The following is an 18,262-nucleotide window of genomic DNA, read 5'->3' as shown; positions in this document are numbered from 1 at the left end:
GCTTTTCTTGCTTGAGTTTCCAAATTAAAACAGGAGAGGAGTAAGATTTACAGGTATCAATACAAATAACTGATATACCTCTTCCCCTTCTGCAGACTGAAAAAAAGATTAATAGGAAGAACCAGAGAACTGAATGAGGCACTACTAGAACAGCTCAATGCTTGACAGGAAAGCAAAATGGATCCATACTGTGGAGTCAATAAGAAACACAGAAGAGCACCTCTGGGGAAAGATTCAGAGAATAAAATGATTAGAACCATACCTTGGGGAGTTAAATGGAGAAATCCCCAAATGCCTGGAGAACAAGCTGTTCCTGTCGTGAAGTACCTTAAAATCAAAGTGTGGATGGGAAACTCCACAGAGCTTCAGCAGAATCTTAGAGAGACAGAAGCAGCGCTTTCTGATAAACAAATCACAAAATCAAATATATCTAAACAGAAGTTACTAAAGTCCGACCAATATATGACAGCAGACTTTTGAGAAGAATCAGAAGGGAAATCAGCTACATATTTTTGTTACAAATCTACAGGAAATGTAAGCAGATTGATTGCAGCAATGCTAAGAAAGATCCATCTATTGTGTAAGATCTGCTGAAGGAACAGCTGACTAAAAATGCTCCAGTAACTTAATAGCAATGCTGGATTAAAATTAAAGGAACACTGACAGCCCCAGGGACTGTTTAAATGGTGACTAGCCACACTGAGTTTAATAAGTCTAACTTAATGGAGTTATCAATGATGATATCAAGAAATAGCTTAATTCCTTACATAATATATTGTCAAGGCAACAGCAATAAGCTTAGGAAACTGTAGAACATGCCTTAAAAGTTTTTTGATCCAGAAATCAAACTCATAGTCAATTATTAGAGAGTTTTGAGCTAAATTCTGAAATTAAAGTTAGATAGAGGAAGAAGCTAGAAAAAAAGATAGAACAACTTTTGCTTATTTTCTTTGAGATAGTGTAAGATAACAGATTTATGTTAAAGAAAATTGGGCTAGAATTCAAGGGAAGACGTAAAGAGATTATTCAAAGTCAAAAGTAATGAATCAGCATAACAGAAAGACTGCGAAAACAGAAATCAGAATAATCCTTTTGGCATATTCAGAGACTCTTACAAACTTTTTTCTTTTCCTTACAAAATGTGTACTCCTTAAATTTGTTAATTTTCTTAGCATTTTGCTTTACTTTCAAATACATCCACTTTGGGGATAATTATATGGTACCGCTTGTCCTACAGAAAGAGTTCCTTATGACTGGCATGGTAATTGATGGAAAAGTTCTTTGCCAAAAGCAAAAATTAAGGAATACCCCTCCTACCTCTCATCCAAAGTAACAACCTTTCAAAGTCACTTTCCTTTCTACACTCTAACACTACAACCAAAGCTTCTCAGGTTAAACATCCTTTTCTGGTAATGTTTGAACTTAGCACAGCTCCATGCCCCACGTATTTCTTTTCTTGAGCTTTTTAATAAACACTTTTTGCTTTTCCTGGCTGCAAAGCCTTTGAGAAAGTTTTCCCTTTGGCTAATGATGGTCAGAAAGGAAAAATGTCCAGGGGGAGATAATGTTTCTTCCCAGTGAACTACGTTATTGGGTGGGTCTACGCCAATATGTAAGTCCAGGTACAAGCAACAGCTTACCTGCAGGCATGCACATAGGAATTTACTCCAAAGTCCCAGCTTCTATTAAACATAGAAAAGTGGAAAATTCTAAACCTTGGATTAAGTTCACTTTCCTAGCCAAGTTCTCCTGGTGGAAAAAAAAATATGAAACATAATGCAGTGAACTGCCAGTCTTTAGGCCCACCATGAACTGATGTGGGAATTTATAACCCAAACTAGACTACTGAGGTTTTTTCAAAACCCAAACTCATTATAATTAAATGTAATTACAACCCCCATAGCTTTAAATCAAGGTTTGCTCAGAATGAAAACAGCTTCTGCTAAATTAAATTATTTTTCCCTGTAGGTGGTATGGTAAAAGTTGAACTAAATAAGGGAAATATATCAAAACACAAATCATGCAAACAGACTGGTAGATACACATTTTTCTTCATATAACAGCACTGCAAACAGCAATTAATGAATTAGCTACAATTATTATAATACAGTCAAAGACTAAAATTAAAAATAATCACAATACTTTCCAAATTGTCTGTGAGTTTCACTCCCTTTGCTTTTGCATCACCAGCTACGAACAGCCAGACCTCTCATTTCAAAGTGCAGAATTCATTACCATGAAAACTAATGATAGCTTGTTACCCAAAATTTCTAAACCTGATTCAAAATGCCACACCCTATTCCAAATTTAGAAACCCCTTTTGACTATATTTGCCAGAGTAGTTTGAAGAAAATCATACGTTAATTTTGTAAAGAACCAAGTAAGAAAACCTCAGAAAAAAAGAAGTCAACCTCACCCGATTCTAACCTTTGTCTTAACAGTCAGTACTTATTTTGCCTCTGGTAGCTTCATACAAGCTCTCAAACTACTAATAAGGCAATGCTTAGACCAAAAAATATCAAACCTTGGTTGCTCAAAACACAGGGGGAGTTCTGACATTAATCTCAATCAGGTAAAAATTAGCCTCTGGTACTGAAATAAATGGGATGTGTGTATGTGAAGTTATTTGCTGGATTTCTTACAAGGAATCACCCTTACCTTTGAGTCATTCTATAAAAAATATATATAATTGTTCAATTTTACTGATATAGAGATTAGTAGTTCTGCAAATGTTTTGTTTGGGATTTGCATTTTCTCATCAAAGCATACCGCTCTGCCTTCAGATGCTGTCAGCCTCTTTTGGATGTGACGGCTCAACACAGAGATGCCTTTGCTCTATCAAGAAGAGAAGGAAATGAATTAAACCACAAAAAAAAAAAAAAAAAAAAAAAAAAAAAAAAAAAAAAAAAAAACTTACATTCTAAACACAGACATTTTGAGTTAAGTCAAGGTGGCTTTCCAAGGAAGGGAACTGTAGCAAAATATTTTGGGTTGACTAAACAGCATGTTTCAAAATTGAAGTTACTGGCCATTCTTAATAAAAGCAGAAATTCCTAAGGGTGATGCAGAATGAAAATCAGCAGGGACTTTCAGCTTCCACTCCCAGTTTCTGACTTGAAAATATTTTGATTTTGAAGTACTTTATAGGAAGAGCTGCCAAGGATGTGCTGCAGACCCTCAACCATGAGAGGGCAATTGATAAAATGGAAGGTTCACTAAGGCATAGACACCATTCGTTAAGGAGTTCCTGAAATAGTCATAGATTTTAATAGGTTTCTCCCACTATGTGAGAATAGTTAAGGAGCTCCAAATTGATTTGGGTTGTAGGATCATACTGAACATATTTTGCCATCAGACACTGCAGATGGGGTTTAGTTGGTTGGTTTCCCCTCCTTCATCATTTTGTTGTTGTTTTGTGTTTGCATAGAAGGTCATCTTCCATCTTTTTGTTGACACTGGAACAAGATCTGAGCAGTTCTGAAATCATTAGAGTACCTAAACCAACAGACACTTCTCTGAGTTGCACTGGTTTAGCTAAAAAAAGTTTTTACACAGATTTACTGCTGGCTATCACCATAATTCTGTGACAGAAATATCCCTTTATAAAGCTTGTTAGCCTTATAAAAGACAGCACAGCGTGCTGCTGCTGTTCTTGTAGCATGTGTAAATTTGCAGTTACCATTCACATTCTTTGTATAAATATTTACTCAAACTACTTTAAAATATGCATTGTGTAGCCTGTGTGGTCATAATAAGAGTTTGAAATTAATGGAACTTACCTGCCATTAACTCTGAATGAATATAATCATGAGAACTGTGAATGAGAAACAGCCCTTATAGATGAGGAAGCAGGTGTGCATGCAGTTGAAAAAGAAGACCAAACCACCAGTTCTGAATGTAGGACATATAGTATAAAAAAACTCATTTAGAACCCATTGCTTATTTAGCTGCAGAGTTTAACAACAAAAATTGAAAAATGTTGGTTTGCTTTTGTAGAAGGCAAGGCTTCAGTTTTGTTATTTATGATGTATAAAAATCTTCTGAAGGAGTGAACAATGAAACAAGATTATGTATTGCTTTTGTCTATGAAGGTACTGGTCCAGACTGATGACTCTAGATGACAACATCCCATATACAAAATAAAACATAAGAAACGGGCCTGCTTCTTCCAAGTGTGTTTGAAGATGGAAGACAGGTAAACGTAATTCTAGATTTTCCAATAGTAGATCTCAGTCTAGAACACCAGAATGGATGTCATCTGAGGCTAAATGTAAATTTACAGTAGAAGAATATTTGTCCATTAAGGGTGAAATAAGTCCACTAACTCATTCCACCTCACAGATGAGAAGTAACAACAACCTTTCTTACGAAAAGTAGAGCCAAACTAGAACTAGCAATCAAGCAGCCACACAGTGCATATTCTTCTACTTGATGACTCCGTTTCCATTCAAGTCTTGGGCCACTGTTCTATTTTACATGATCATTAAGTGGCTCCTACAATGTCATTCTCTAGTCACATAACCAACAATTGAACAGGCTGAATCCACTTCATATGAAAAAAGCCACATTCAGAAGCACAGAAAAGTTTAGGCTGGGTTGGAAAGGACCTCTGGTCCAACCCTCCTCCTCAGGGGGAGCCATCTACAGCCAGTTGCAAGAACCATGTCCTGATGTCCTCTGAATAGCTGCAAGGAAAGAAATTTCACAACATCTGTGGGCAGCCTGTGCCAGTGCTCTGTCACACCTGAAAAATATTTTGTCATTTTCAGAAGCACCCTCCTGTGTTTCACTTTTTGCCTCTAGTCCTGTCTCTGGGCAACAGTGAAAAAAAGCCCGACTCCATCTTCTTTACACTCTCCCTTCAGGTAGTAATATACATTGATAAGATCCTCCCCAAACTTCCTGTTCTCCAGGCTAAAATAGTCTCAGCTCTCTTAGTTTGTCCTCATTGGAGAAGTGTGCCAGCCCCTCTATCATCTCCTTGACTCATTGCTGGACTCTCTTCAGTGTGCACCAGTGTCTCCTGCACTGGCGATCCCAGAACTGGTCTCCAGACTGACCTCATCAGTGCCAAGGGGAAAGGTCACCTCCTTTGACTTGCTTGCAGCACTTCACCTAATGCAGTCTGGGCTACCAACAGCCTTCCTTGCCACAAGGACACACTGCTGGCTCACATTCAACTTGGTTAAACCAGGATCCAGAGATCTCTTCTGCAAAGCTGCATTCCAGTTGATTAGTACCCAATTTATATTGGTATGTGGAGTTGTTCCTTCCCAGATGCAGGACTTGGCACTTCTTTCTGCTCAATTTTATGGGACTTTTGTCAATCCACTTCTCCAGCCTGTTCAGGTCTCAGTGGATGGCAACACAATCCTCCAGTGTATCAGAAGATAAACGCAAGCCTGAAGTATAAAACCTGGGATGGTTGCCTCATGCTTCAAGGCCTCAGATCTGGTCTTCAGGGTAAATTACCAGACCTCACTTTCCTGGGAGAAGTATGCAGTACCCACTCTCACTAGGTACATCCACTCAGTTCTGTGTATACTCCAACACAAAGTTGCTTCATTTCACAGATAACCTTTTAACTAGGTAAATTACAATCTCATTAGAATGCCAGCCTTAAGGCACTGAAGTACAGAAGGATTATGATTTGCACTACCTGGTTAACAGTGATTTCTTTTCTATCAAAACAAGTCTCACAAGAACAGACTTCTTTCCCCAGTGATCCAGCAGTTTTTGAAAGAAAACAAGAAACAATACTTGAAGAGGAAAAAAATAGTAGACTCATTGAAAAAGTGAGGAGTTTGTTCCTGTGGAAAAAGATCAGCATCACAAGGTTCAAGTATTCAAAAACACTAAATTTACTGCATGATTGAAATTCACCATAAAAGATCATTGTTCAAAGGAAAGGGTGAAGATCCTTGCCAAACAGTAACATTGGTAACATTGAAAAGAAAATCTTTATTTTAGGTAGGGAAAAAAAAAAAAAAAAAAAAAAAAAAAAAAAAAAAAAAAAAAAAAAAGCTTAATACTATTCTGAGGCTCACTCCACCTCTTCTTTACAGTTTTTTGTTTTTTTTTTTTTTCCCTCATTAAATTCCATTACCTTAAAATGAAACAGTATTCTTAAATTTATTGACTTCAGGAAGAATTCCAAGAGACCAATGAAATATCCAGACCCTAACATTCGCCTGTATAAATACTCACACCTTTACCTTACATAGTAACCTTTTTTTTTAAAGACATGACTAAATTCAAGTGAAAGTGTTCCTGTCAGCCACGTATTCCTCAGTCATCATCAACGCCACTTCACAAAACATGTGTTTAACAAGGCTGTGATATAAACCAATTTTTCATGTTTGCCTGGATATTGTAGGCAAAGAGCTTTTGGACGACAGTAGTGTGAATGACTACAACACTGAAGTCTGCAAATAAGGCTCTGAAAATAGAAAGAAGACTTAATACTCAAAGAGGAGTGGAACTTTACTGTGCCCTAAGGGGAAAGTTCTATGAGGTCTGTAGGAAACTCCATGTCAAGGTAAACAGAATTAATCCCAAATTTATTTAACAAGGCTGTATGGATATTCATACAACTTACTTCACAGTTCTTAATCAGTAAATAAATTTTAGATAGTCATCTCATACTCATTTTACATCCAATAACATTTTTATTGAAGCTAACATAATTTGCACATCTTAAGAACTTTGTTGACAATGTTCCCTTAGGAACAAATTTATCTAAAGAAATGCCGTAAGTTGTATGTTTTGTGGGTTAGACAGTGTTGTAAATACACATGAAGAGAACACATATCATTATGAAATTATTCTGATGCTTTACAGGCTCCTTGCTTTAACATGCATAGTAAATACTTTGCCTGTTTCTTTGGTGAATATTTGTTCATTCTAGAGAGGTTAAGAGAGGAACTGCACAAACTATAAGATAGTGTTTTACAGTTACCTTGTTCTTTTCTGTTTTGAGAAACAATCTTTTCAGACCAGGCTGTTCTGCTCCCCTAGGATTTTTCTCCTGACTTTAAGGAAGCTCTTCCCACTAAAATTACCTTGGCCCTAATCCCGGAAGCTGATCTGTGTCAATGGACATACACAATAACCTATTGAGCTTAATGGAGCTCAATAGTAATGTGAAGTTTATGTGGATTTAGTATGAAATCTGGAGTAAAATTCAAAGGCTTTCCAACCTGAAGTCTGAATTTATACCTATAGTGATTGGCTGATTAATATGTAGCATCAGGTCACACTAGCTTACCTTCCTATCAAGATGTGAAAAGGATCCAATGAAAACAACAAAAATCTTTCAAATTCTCATGGATAGTTTTCTGAACTGGAATAGTATTCATTACTGGCTTTTTCTGATTAACTTGTTTCTGGAGAGGCTTCAAAACAATCTTACAGAAGTAGGCATTTCTATTAAATCTTTTTCTCAAAATTATCCGATTTGGAGTCAGTAAATAAAGCAATCTTTAATGCTGTGCCTGAATATTCTCATTTTGAGCCCTAGGATGTAGACATTTCTGGTGAATAGGTTTATTAATTAGAACTGTAATGAAGGTGAGTTGAACAATTGATCATTAATTCTTGACAAAATCTTACCCCCCATTTCAAAGGTTTCCTAAGTAGAAATCCAATAAATCTGTAGCCACAAAAAAAAAAGAAAAAAAAGAAAAAAAGTCGAGGCCCTTCAAAGACTTTAACAAGCCATTGTAATTTTTCAGACTTACTGAAGGAAAGTGAGTCAAGAGGAAAATTCCAATAAAATTATATGTAAGCCAAAGGTTTGTTTATGTTTGTATGGATTAGCATTCACACATTTCCTGTTACTAGACTTCCTATTAGTGATGTTTAACTTTAACCACATATCCCATGTTAAGGAATAACTCTTAAAGTCAATTTCCTGATTAGGCTAAGAAAGGTCAAAGGCTAATTTTGAAGCCACATGGTTAAGCTACCAACTGCTACTACACAGACTTGTTTTAACATATAAAGTTACTACAAATATTAGCTAAAGGAGGTGGCACGCTCTGCTGATTACACAAAAGTGTTGGGAAAAAATAAGCCCAGAGGCTTATTCACTCAAAGTGAAATTTACTCTCTTCACGTACACGCACAATGTATACCTTGTTGGAGACACCTCTCAAACACAGTAAAACCAGCATGGCAACTACAAACGTGAACATCTTTTTACATGTGGGTTTGTGATCACTGCCAGATTCCAACTCTCATGCCCAGCTCTCACACAAGAAACTTCTGTACATCCTGTTGTAGACTTTCTTGTTCCAGTTCTCCAGGAAGAATCAAGGATTGACATTTGATTTAGTGAAGATAGTCTTGATATTTAGTTACCTCACTACAACTACTGTGTAAACTAAAGTAGAACGCTCACAAGTAACTGAGCAATTTAGGTAGCGTGTCACGGTTTTAATAGTAAAATTTATCTAAGAGCTAACATTGCTACCATAATCACAACTCTGCTGGCATACATTCTCTGTTCCTATCTCTCTCAAATTATCACTTGCAGACGCATCCATGTGGTAGCATTTTACACTTGTTTCATATAATGAAAACATCTTTTATAAGACATAAGACAGTGGAAACAGTCATCACTGTTCACTCAGGATTTCCTGTCTGCTTGTGAACAATAGCAAAATATACTTGGAAAACAAAACAAAACAAAACAAAACAAAAAAAAAAAAAAAAAAAGCATTCAAATATAGATAGAAATAGGGGGCATCTGTTTCTTACCCTTAGATCTAGTTCAAGACTAGTCAGAAAGAACTGTCTCTATTTCCACACTTAGGCTGTTTGCAAATAAGACAATTTGTGCAAATCATTCAGTCATTTAGTATTCACTGCTTATAAGCAAAACAAATACAAGAGGATGCACATGAACTATTCTTTATAATAATTCTCTTGTGGACTTAATATTTGGAAGTCATTTTTCCAACCACGTGACTGGAAAACCTCATCAGACAGTACAAGTTCTGTTCTCAGACTAGATTCTGTAAACTGTATAAACAGACATAACACTTGGAAAACATGTTGAACCATCCCAACAAAGTGATGAAATTAACTTAGAAATAGCAACTTTGGACAGAAAGAACAGTCTCATCAAATTTATTATTTTTTAAGTAATCTTCATTCATTCCTTTCTGCTGAGGGATATTTCTGTGTGGCTAAAAGTGCAATTTCAAGTCTAAAAAATACTTTCTTTCCTAATGTGCAGTGAAGCAGCAGAGGAAGAAAGATATCAGTCAAACTTATTGTCTGGATTTCTCCTGTCACATTCATACCACCTCATCACTTACAAATGCAGCTTGCCTGTCTGAATAGGAGCTTCCATGTTACTGACCTCCTCCTTCCTTCCTCCTCACTTCTCCCCCAGTTTAGTTTAGCTTGATGGTTCTTTTTCATTTGCAGCTTAGACATTTTATCAGGTTTTTTTTATTAGTTGTCCTAAAACCTGCAGTTCTAGGATCATTACATTTTACACTGTAAATGCTTTTGTAGAACAGGTGATGATGGTTCAGCAGTGCAAGCTCCTCTGGTGTAAATCTTCAGGTCTCAATATTAGACTACACTGCTTTGCTGAAGACCTGGAATACAGTGAGGTTTATTTTTGACATCTCACTTTCTACAGTGCTTTTGCACCCTTCTTCTTGGTGGAGGGAATGCCTGTACAATTGCACTTTGACAAAACACTGCATTTTTTTCAGTCTTTTATTTCCCTACTACAGTATCTGAACACACATATCCAGCACAAACAGAATTAAAAGGTAAATGATTCTGATAAAAATACAGCCTTTGGCAGCCAAACTCACTGATGTTCTGTGCCATGCGGCTAGTATGTATCCCAAAAAGAGGACAGCCTCCATGATCCTAGAACCTGTACAAGGGATAAATAAAAAGCTGCTAGTTTGTGTCACTGCTACTGCTGGTTTTGGCAAGGGAGAGTTCAGGGACAAAGACAACTTCAGTCACGTATCAGTGTTTCATAACTCCCCACACCACTGTACTAAAATCCCAGACAAATGGCCACCAATCCTCAGTGGAAGGTCCTCCTCCCATCACATGGGCAGTGAGGTAGGTTATCTATGTCTCTCCTGTAAGCAGGAATTTTGCATACTTTTAATAGCGATGAAAAAACTGCTGGTGTCCTTGCTTTAAATAACAGTGGAGTAACTAAACCATATAATCAGATCTCGGGAGACATGGCTAATATGTTCTCTTGAGACAAAACATGTTCATTTCCTGTTTTTAAAGAAAGTGCCCTAGCCACAAAATTAAGGCTTACTCAAATTGCTCTAGTACAGCTTTGAATGACATCACAGAGTAATATATGAACATCTGCAGAAGGCACCTAGAGATGAAGTTAGTTTCATATCTGGGGGTGAAGGAAGATGATACCATAGAAACTCCAAGGCAGTTACAACACACAGTAATAGAGCCAATAGCAAAACTTGGCTCCATACTCCCAAACATAAATGGAAATTTTATCTGTTTAGTGCATGCTGTCTTTTATTGAAACTGAAACTGTGAAACAAAAGTCATCCTGAAGAGACCAAAAGAAACTTAAATGTGTATTTTTTCTAAACATATGAATATTTTATGATCTATGGCTTCCATAGTACATATTTACTTCCTTTGTTCGATATTTTAAGTTGTCAGAACAGGCATTAAACAGAGCAACAACAGAAAAATAGAAAATAAGTTAGTAGCAAGCAGAGTTCTTCTGTTTTTCCTTCGAACACAGTCATGATGACACACACTATCAGTGCATTCCAAATAACATGTTAATTTTCTTTTCAGACCAAATGAGACTTCAACTCCAGAAAGTATCTTATATTTAATTTGAAATTAATTCTGGGTATGTTAAAATGTAGAAAAGCCTCAAGAAATAAAAGTCGGAGAAAGAGAAGCCAGATCAGGTAAATTTCGAAAAGAAAGTGTGTCTTCAGTAAAATCGGTTGAACAGATTAGCAAATGTCTTACTAATACACAGACTGAGACATCAAGTCATTCATTTACAAAAACAGATTCAGAAAAGGCTAAAGATTGTCAGGGAGTTTTAAAATCCCACATTATTATTTCATCTAATTATTATATTTACTTCTTGAGATTGAAATTTGCACTTACATTTAAAACCAATACCAAGATGCTAACGTAATTTTCTTCTTCCTTTCAGGTCATGATGGAATAGGAAACAGTGAAGATCTGCCTGTTTAGGAGATGCACAGTATTTTTGCCTGTGTCTTTTCCACATTCAGCTGTCTTCCAATGAAAAGGAAACAAAACTATAAATTATTTAATTCTCTCCCAAAGCTCTACATAGCCTTATACTTAAGTCCCAGTCTCTGCTCTCAGTCAGCCTCAACAGTAAGGCAAACTGAAAGCGTTCTTTGTTATTGAGGTCTGTGGCACTCAAACAATGCTGAACAAAACTCTTAGAGAACAAATTTCTTTCTATCCCCTTCTTCACACCCAATAAAAATGTCATTATTTTTTTTCTTTTTATTTCACTATTACTAACAGCAAAGACAAGAAAAGCAACATCTACTTCATGTGATGGTTTACACGCAGTTTACCTTCTTCCCTACAAGAATTCATCTGAATCTCCCTTTGATTTCTCATAATTGTTATTCACCTACATAAAGGTGTTTACCTTTTTTGGTTCAAAGTAGTTTTACATAGACTTTTTGTAACGCAACAATTCATAATCATAATCTAAGCTAAAACATGCTATCTAAATTGCTGTGGATTCAAAGCTTACAGAAATATGTTTCCTAGAGCACTATAACTTCTTTTTTTTTTTTTTTTACTACAATTAAAAAGTAAATTCATAACGAAGACTAAGAGTTTAAGCAAATAATTGCATACTTCATAGTTTTCCAAGGTCTTTAAAGTTTGTTCTAAACATTGCAATTCAGATTGTTCCACCATTCTTCACACACACTGGGAAAAATATAAACAACGGTTCCAAGAGTAAAATCATTTTTAGATTCTGGGAAAAACAGAATAATAGAATGGCTTGGGTTGGAAGGGACCTCAAGGATCATCAAGCTCCAACCCCCTTGCCACGGGCAGGGCCACCAACCTCTATATCTAATACTAGACCAGGCTGCCCAGGGTATCATCCAATCTGGCCAGGGATGTGGCATCCACAGCCTCTCTGGGCAGCCTGTTCAGCCTATTCCAGCACCTCACTACTCTCTTGGTAAAGAACTTCTCTCTGATATTCAACCTAAATCTTTCCTCCTTAAAAACATGTCCAGATTCAACGATTTTTCTACAATTCAGTGAACTATTTTTCACTGTATGCATTCTGCAGAATAGGAAAGAAGAAAACAGACTTTAAGCAACTTCACTCAACAAAAGAGAAGAAAATCAGTTTAACCTTTTAAGAAAAAATCTTTCTCAGAGTTGGTTAAAAAAAAAAAAAAAATGGAGATCACAATTGTAATGGAAAGCATAGGAGCAAAAATTCCACCTTGCATTTTATTTCTGTAAATCCTCTTGCTGTGTTACACAGCCAGAACATAAAGAATTAATAACTATTGCTTAGAGTGGAACATTTCATGCTTATTACATATCAAATACCATAAGAACATAGATAAATTAATATAATAATAATATCCTCCAAACTTAAAACATTCCAAGTTTGCCATTGCCATGACAAAGACATCAGCAAGTACTCAAATCACATACTTCCCAAAGGCATCATTCATTAATGAAGGTAATTAGAATTTATGGTTCAATGTTAGAAGGAAAGGCAACTATTGGACCAGATAAAATGGAGTTAATTTTTAAAAATAGGCAAATAGTGATTTAAATATATTAAATCAAAATATTGGCTATTTAATGAATGTTTAATAAAGTAAGGTGCAAATTAAAATACTCCATTTCTTAATTCCGCACAGAAAACATCAGTTTGGTTGTTGGAACCATGTCAAATCAAATTTTTACTAGGTCTGAAAAAACCTGCATACATTCATGGTTTCCAGAGGCTAGTCATGAGCTTGAAATATTGGTCTTGACTACTTAGTCAAGACCAATTGTTTCCACAGGAAAGTAATTCTCAGAGGAAATTATTTGTCACGTTACTTCCAATCTGAAGATCTAAACACAATCTTTCCTCTAGCCTTTGGCACAACCCATAATAATTGGACCATAGGAGAGAACAACAACAAAAAAAAAAAAAAAAAAAAAAAATGGATCCACAAGACGCATGCCAAACATCACTACTGGCTCAGTCATTTGCTTTATCACCCACCCATCAGGAATAATCAGTAGCTGATGTATTAAGTGGCATGTCACACTCATTCACTGATGGACGAGCAAGACAGAATGACATATTCTGCTGATCATTTACAGCTATCGGTTGCTATAGGGCATTAACGTGTAATACACAGCCCTGTTTGAATTTCAGATGAGCAGATGGCCAGATGGATTAGCCTGTAAAATTAATATTCCAGACCATACACTACGGACTTCATATGGGTACTGACTACTTCAAAATCTATAAGTCATTTAAAGCATTTTATTCTTCAGACCTTGCTTGCTACTTCCCACTCCAGTGCTGAAGCTTGCAACTACAAGAAGCAGTTCTGGAATATTTCTCTATTTTGATGCCACAGTCTCCTTGACTATTTATTTCACCATGCCAGGAGCAATTGCTTCTAGTGCCCACCTGGAAAAACCAAAATTCATTTTTGGCTTACATGTAAATATTTGCATGTCTGTTGTACAATGATATGCACAGTGCATGGGAGTTAAGGATATAAGATGCCTACCTTTGGCAATGGGTTTCAGAAACATTTTTGAAATTATTCCCTATGCTTCAGTTTATTTTATACTTCAGTTCTTTTCAGAATCCTTTTCACAGCCTCCCCCATATCTAGCCCCCATATAACTTGTATGTGGATATACAACTGACAGATGTCATTTGTGCTTCCTGAACTGACAATAACAGGAATGCAGACACAGTGAAACAGAGGGGAGCAACCCCCCTGCTTGCATTTGTTTGGACTGCAAACTGCAGTAAGGAACCACAGCCTTAGTGACAAGCTCCAGCAATTAATAAACTACAAATTTGTCACATTCCTGGGCCTTTCTGAAAAGCTTACCTCAGTTGCAATCTGTCTGCCTTGGCCTCTGACCCACTGCAGATGAATACAACACAAGTCTTGAGGGAAACTGCTGTATTTTAGTCACCAGCTTGATTACTATTGATTATCTACTTGCCTCTACGGTAATTTCCCTTTGACAGGAGCATTTCTGCCTGACTGCTCCTTCTGGGACTTGGGCTTTCTGTTCTTTTTTTCTTTCTTTCTTTCTTTTTTTTTTTCAGATTGGTTCCAAGAAATCTATTCTGATTCTTGTTTTGAGCAAATCAAGTGAGGTAACAGAAGGGAAAGTCTCAGCTGTAGGTGTAGCAGGAACTTAGTAAAAAATATACATATATACCTCATTGTCCCAGAGTAACCAAGAAGGCTACTTTTGAAAACTGGACATTTCATACAGCAGGTTTTCCATTTCCCCCTATGATGAGAAAAAAATAATTGAAAATGAGTAATATAGGTGACATTAGAACACTCCCACACAGTTATAACCTTGCTAGATAACTTGAGGAGCAAATGGATTCTTACAGTTAAATTGTGACGTAGTGGAGAGCTGAGTTCAGCTTATATAGATGACCCAGTTGAGCAATGAAGTAACAATGAAGTTGGGCCTTGAAGCAGCAGATGAAGCTTTTGTTTTATTTGTTTGACAGTACATATCTGGCCTGTTGCTAAGCAGCCATGTCCAGAAACAAAGGCATTTCCACTGTACAGCAGGTAAATCTTTCACTGCAATTACCAAATGGAAATAAGAACAGAATTGATCATTTCAAAACAGTTGAACACATTTGCTTCCCGTAGATGCTTTAAGCACACATACACACAAAAAAAAAGCCAATTTGGGATCTCTTGATAGCAGTGTGTGAAGATTTCATATATATTTTGAAATGGTGATTTTGATAAATAACACACTGACTGAGTCTTAGAAATGGAGACTGAAGTTTTCAAATTTCTGTCAGCTGTAAAATCCATACTTAATAGCATTATATAACCGGAGCCTCTCAGAGACAATGATCATTTACAAACACTCCCAAATTTGATGGAATTGGCACAAGCCCTAGGAGCATTCCACTCCTCTGGAATGGAAATACAAATAACAGAGCATCAGAGACACAAAAGCTTTTGCAAGTGTTTTCATAATTTTATACATACTCTGTCAAGCCTTATTTCTGCCATTGCTGACACAAAGCCAGCTACATACCCCCCCCAGTCTTCAGGTCACAACCTGGGCATGACATTTACCCTCGCACAGTTCATTTCCATGCAAAAGCTGAAGACTCTTGCAGGACCCCAAAAAAATAAATAAAAGGAAATGCCAAAACTACTCAAAGAGTACTCCAATATCACTGCTGTTCAGCTTTACACAGGTACTGCTCTGAGAAAGTAGCACTCAGTTTCACTGTGCAAACAGCAATGGCCAAGCACTGCTCTCATTTGCCCTGGGGTATTCTATCAGCAACAAGGAATCTGCATGTGAATCACCTCCAGAAGAAATTTGTTTTCAGGTACCTGAGCTTAGAAACTAAAAAATGCTGTTGTGAATACTGTCATCGTATATTTTCTTTCAGCTAAAGTCCTGGGCTATGTTGTTGGTGGTGGTTTTTTACCCTCAGAGTTGATCCACAGGGCACTGTCATTATGTCGCTGTCTCACCTTTCAGTTGACAGACAGACTTCCTGCTGCAGAGACATTATTATTTAACCGGATCCACTCATCCTGCCACTGATTTGTTTTACTTTTTGTTCCTGGCAAAGAGTAGCAGCTCTGGGTAAGGCTTCTTTTCTCATCTGGCTAATTCCTTCTGAACACTTTAGTAAATTAACCCCATGTAGTTCACTTAGTAAACACAGAATCTCCTGAAAGGATTTATAAAATGAAATCACCTAGAACTTCCAGGCAGTCCTTGTTTTCCTTTCATTTTGTCCACTACAAGTTTAAGGAAAGACTCAGGAAGACAAAACTTGATTAATTCCTTATCAGATAGGAGCTGTAAGCACAACACAGGAGAATGAAAGCAAAAAGGAGGGGTTTTTAAGCAAGCCATAAAGAAGACAACATGTCAATTCTGTTTCAGAACTTTGGAATATTATCAATGTATCTGCAATATGTTATTCTAATTACATTAATTTTTCTAGGTAGATTTACCCTGTAGAGATTGAAAATTTCAAGGGGGTTTACATCTTCTATTTGACTATTTGACTAAATTCTCATCATAAATTAAGTTTAAGCTGCATATACATATATATTCATGTGTATATAGACATATCTTTAAAATATACCCCTAAGCCATAAACTACTGCAGAATGAAAAGTAACACACTTCCTACAAAGATGACTGAGTGAAATTCTGTCATCTCAATACGGCCAGACCAGAGAATTTTAGTAGTCCTCTGTGTAAATCTACAAATCTGTCAAGAAAATTTATCAGCATAACTGTGTTCAATAGAATACCCTCCCTCCCATCTCACCACAGTATAAAAACTTCTAACAGGTAGTAAAAAAAAAGCTTTAAAGCATTAGGTTGCAGATGGCATTCATAAAAACTTGAGAATCCAATCCTATCTTATGTAGCAGACAATGAAAATATTCCCATTAACCCAGACAAGCCTTGCAGTCAAAGTAGAGTGAGCAGCTACTCACCAGTTAAATACTTATTGTCTTCTTTCTAACTACAATTAGCAACAGGGATTGATGAGTGGTGTGTGCATCCCAAATGAAAGATTCTCTCAACATTACAACAAGCCAAATGCACCTCAGAGATATGACGCAATCTCAGCACGATTAAATCACAGAATGATTAAATTGGCTCTGCAGGATACTGGTACATTCAGCAACTCATCCTTTCTAACTGGACTGCAGCTCTTTTATCATCATTCACATGCTTTCAGTTCCAAGCAAGTTAACATGACTGACTCTTATGAATACTTACCAAAAACATTTCCGTAGATGCTGAATATTCCTGCACAGTCCTTTTAAGTGACCTTGATTTAATTTCTCTCATCAATGGAGGACTAAGTTAATTTGACAAGGAGTTGGGATAACAGTGTTTGGTCTCAAGAAATTAAAGAGCAAGCAACCAGATAAAATAACTTGTGAGTAAGCCATGGGTTAAAACATGTTAAATATGCTATAACTGAGGTAATTACCTAATCAAGACCCACTGGAAGGCAGTAGGTGAACATTACAAAGTGCTGATAAACTGAACATAATAGCTGTATGTTTTTGCACTGATCACGTTCAGGTTAGGGGGGTGGAGAACTGACACCTGATTTTTTGCATGGGAAACACAGAAACCTGGAAAAAGAACTGAACTGGAATTCTCTGTGGGGAGAACATATATGGGTCATTTTCTTCTTGCCTCCCTGCTCCCAACATGCTCTTTGAATCACCAATACAAAAATACACCTTCCAAAATCTTCATTAGCACAGGATGGATAAGGACTTGTGCCCTAAACTGTAGTGCCTAGGTGAGAACTATTAAGCATCTGAGCACAAAAGAGGAATCCACAGATCAGTACGCTCAAGGATATACTTTGGATGGGGAAAAGTGGGATGTCTTCTGATTGTTAAAGGTTGGGCAAGAAGTAAGAGAAAATCTTTAGGCTCCTCAATTAATATTTAAACAAAGAAATGATGGGGGAAGGGTGACAAACATATGTCTAACCTACATGCAGTCTGAAAAGGTACAAAGCAGCATTAAAGTGTGGTCTTATTCCAGAGCACGTAAATCTTTGCAAGCTAATCTGAGCAATGTAAACAATAACCTCCAAAGTGCTCCAAACTGCGTTAACTCTTATACTGAAATTAACTCAGTTATAACTATCTTAGATGCCTCAGCACTCACTCCTCTGTAGTCCACACCCATGGAAAAAGCCCTGAAAATATCACCCAGTACACTAGTGGCAGCAAGAACTCTTTCCTGAGTAGTTAACAGATATTCCAAGCTGAGTTAGTACATTAACATCAAAGGAAAATTAGCAGAAACCACCTATCTGCACAGAAAGCAAATAACGAAGTACAAACACATAGGAGCAAGTAGGTCTGCAAGACAATTCTGGCATGAAGGAGCCATACAGTGTTGGTCAGATGACTAGGTATGATTAGGAAGAAAAGCATCTCATCCAATGTTGT

The 18,262-nt window shown here is 36.8% G+C and overlaps 1 long non-coding RNA gene across 1 annotated transcript in view; it reads right to left on the bottom strand.

Annotated features, from left to right (window-relative positions):
* The window catches only part of LOC140248253 (uncharacterized), a 49,801-nt gene extending 32,965 nt beyond the window's left edge, over positions 1-16,836 (bottom strand). The window contains exons 1-2 of the long non-coding RNA XR_011902815.1: positions 16,772-16,836; positions 14,479-14,553 (exon numbers count right to left, since the gene is read on the bottom strand). This is a non-coding gene — a long non-coding RNA (uncharacterized lncRNA). The remainder of the gene's footprint in view (positions 1-14,478; positions 14,554-16,771) is intronic.
* Positions 16,837-18,262: the final 1,426 nt, after the last annotated feature.

Source organism: Excalfactoria chinensis, chromosome 2 (assembly GCF_039878825.1).
Source record: "Excalfactoria chinensis isolate bCotChi1 chromosome 2, bCotChi1.hap2, whole genome shotgun sequence".
Taxonomy (NCBI): Eukaryota; Metazoa; Chordata; class Aves; order Galliformes; family Phasianidae; genus Excalfactoria; species Excalfactoria chinensis.
This window is presented reverse-complemented; position numbering and strand designations above follow the sequence as displayed.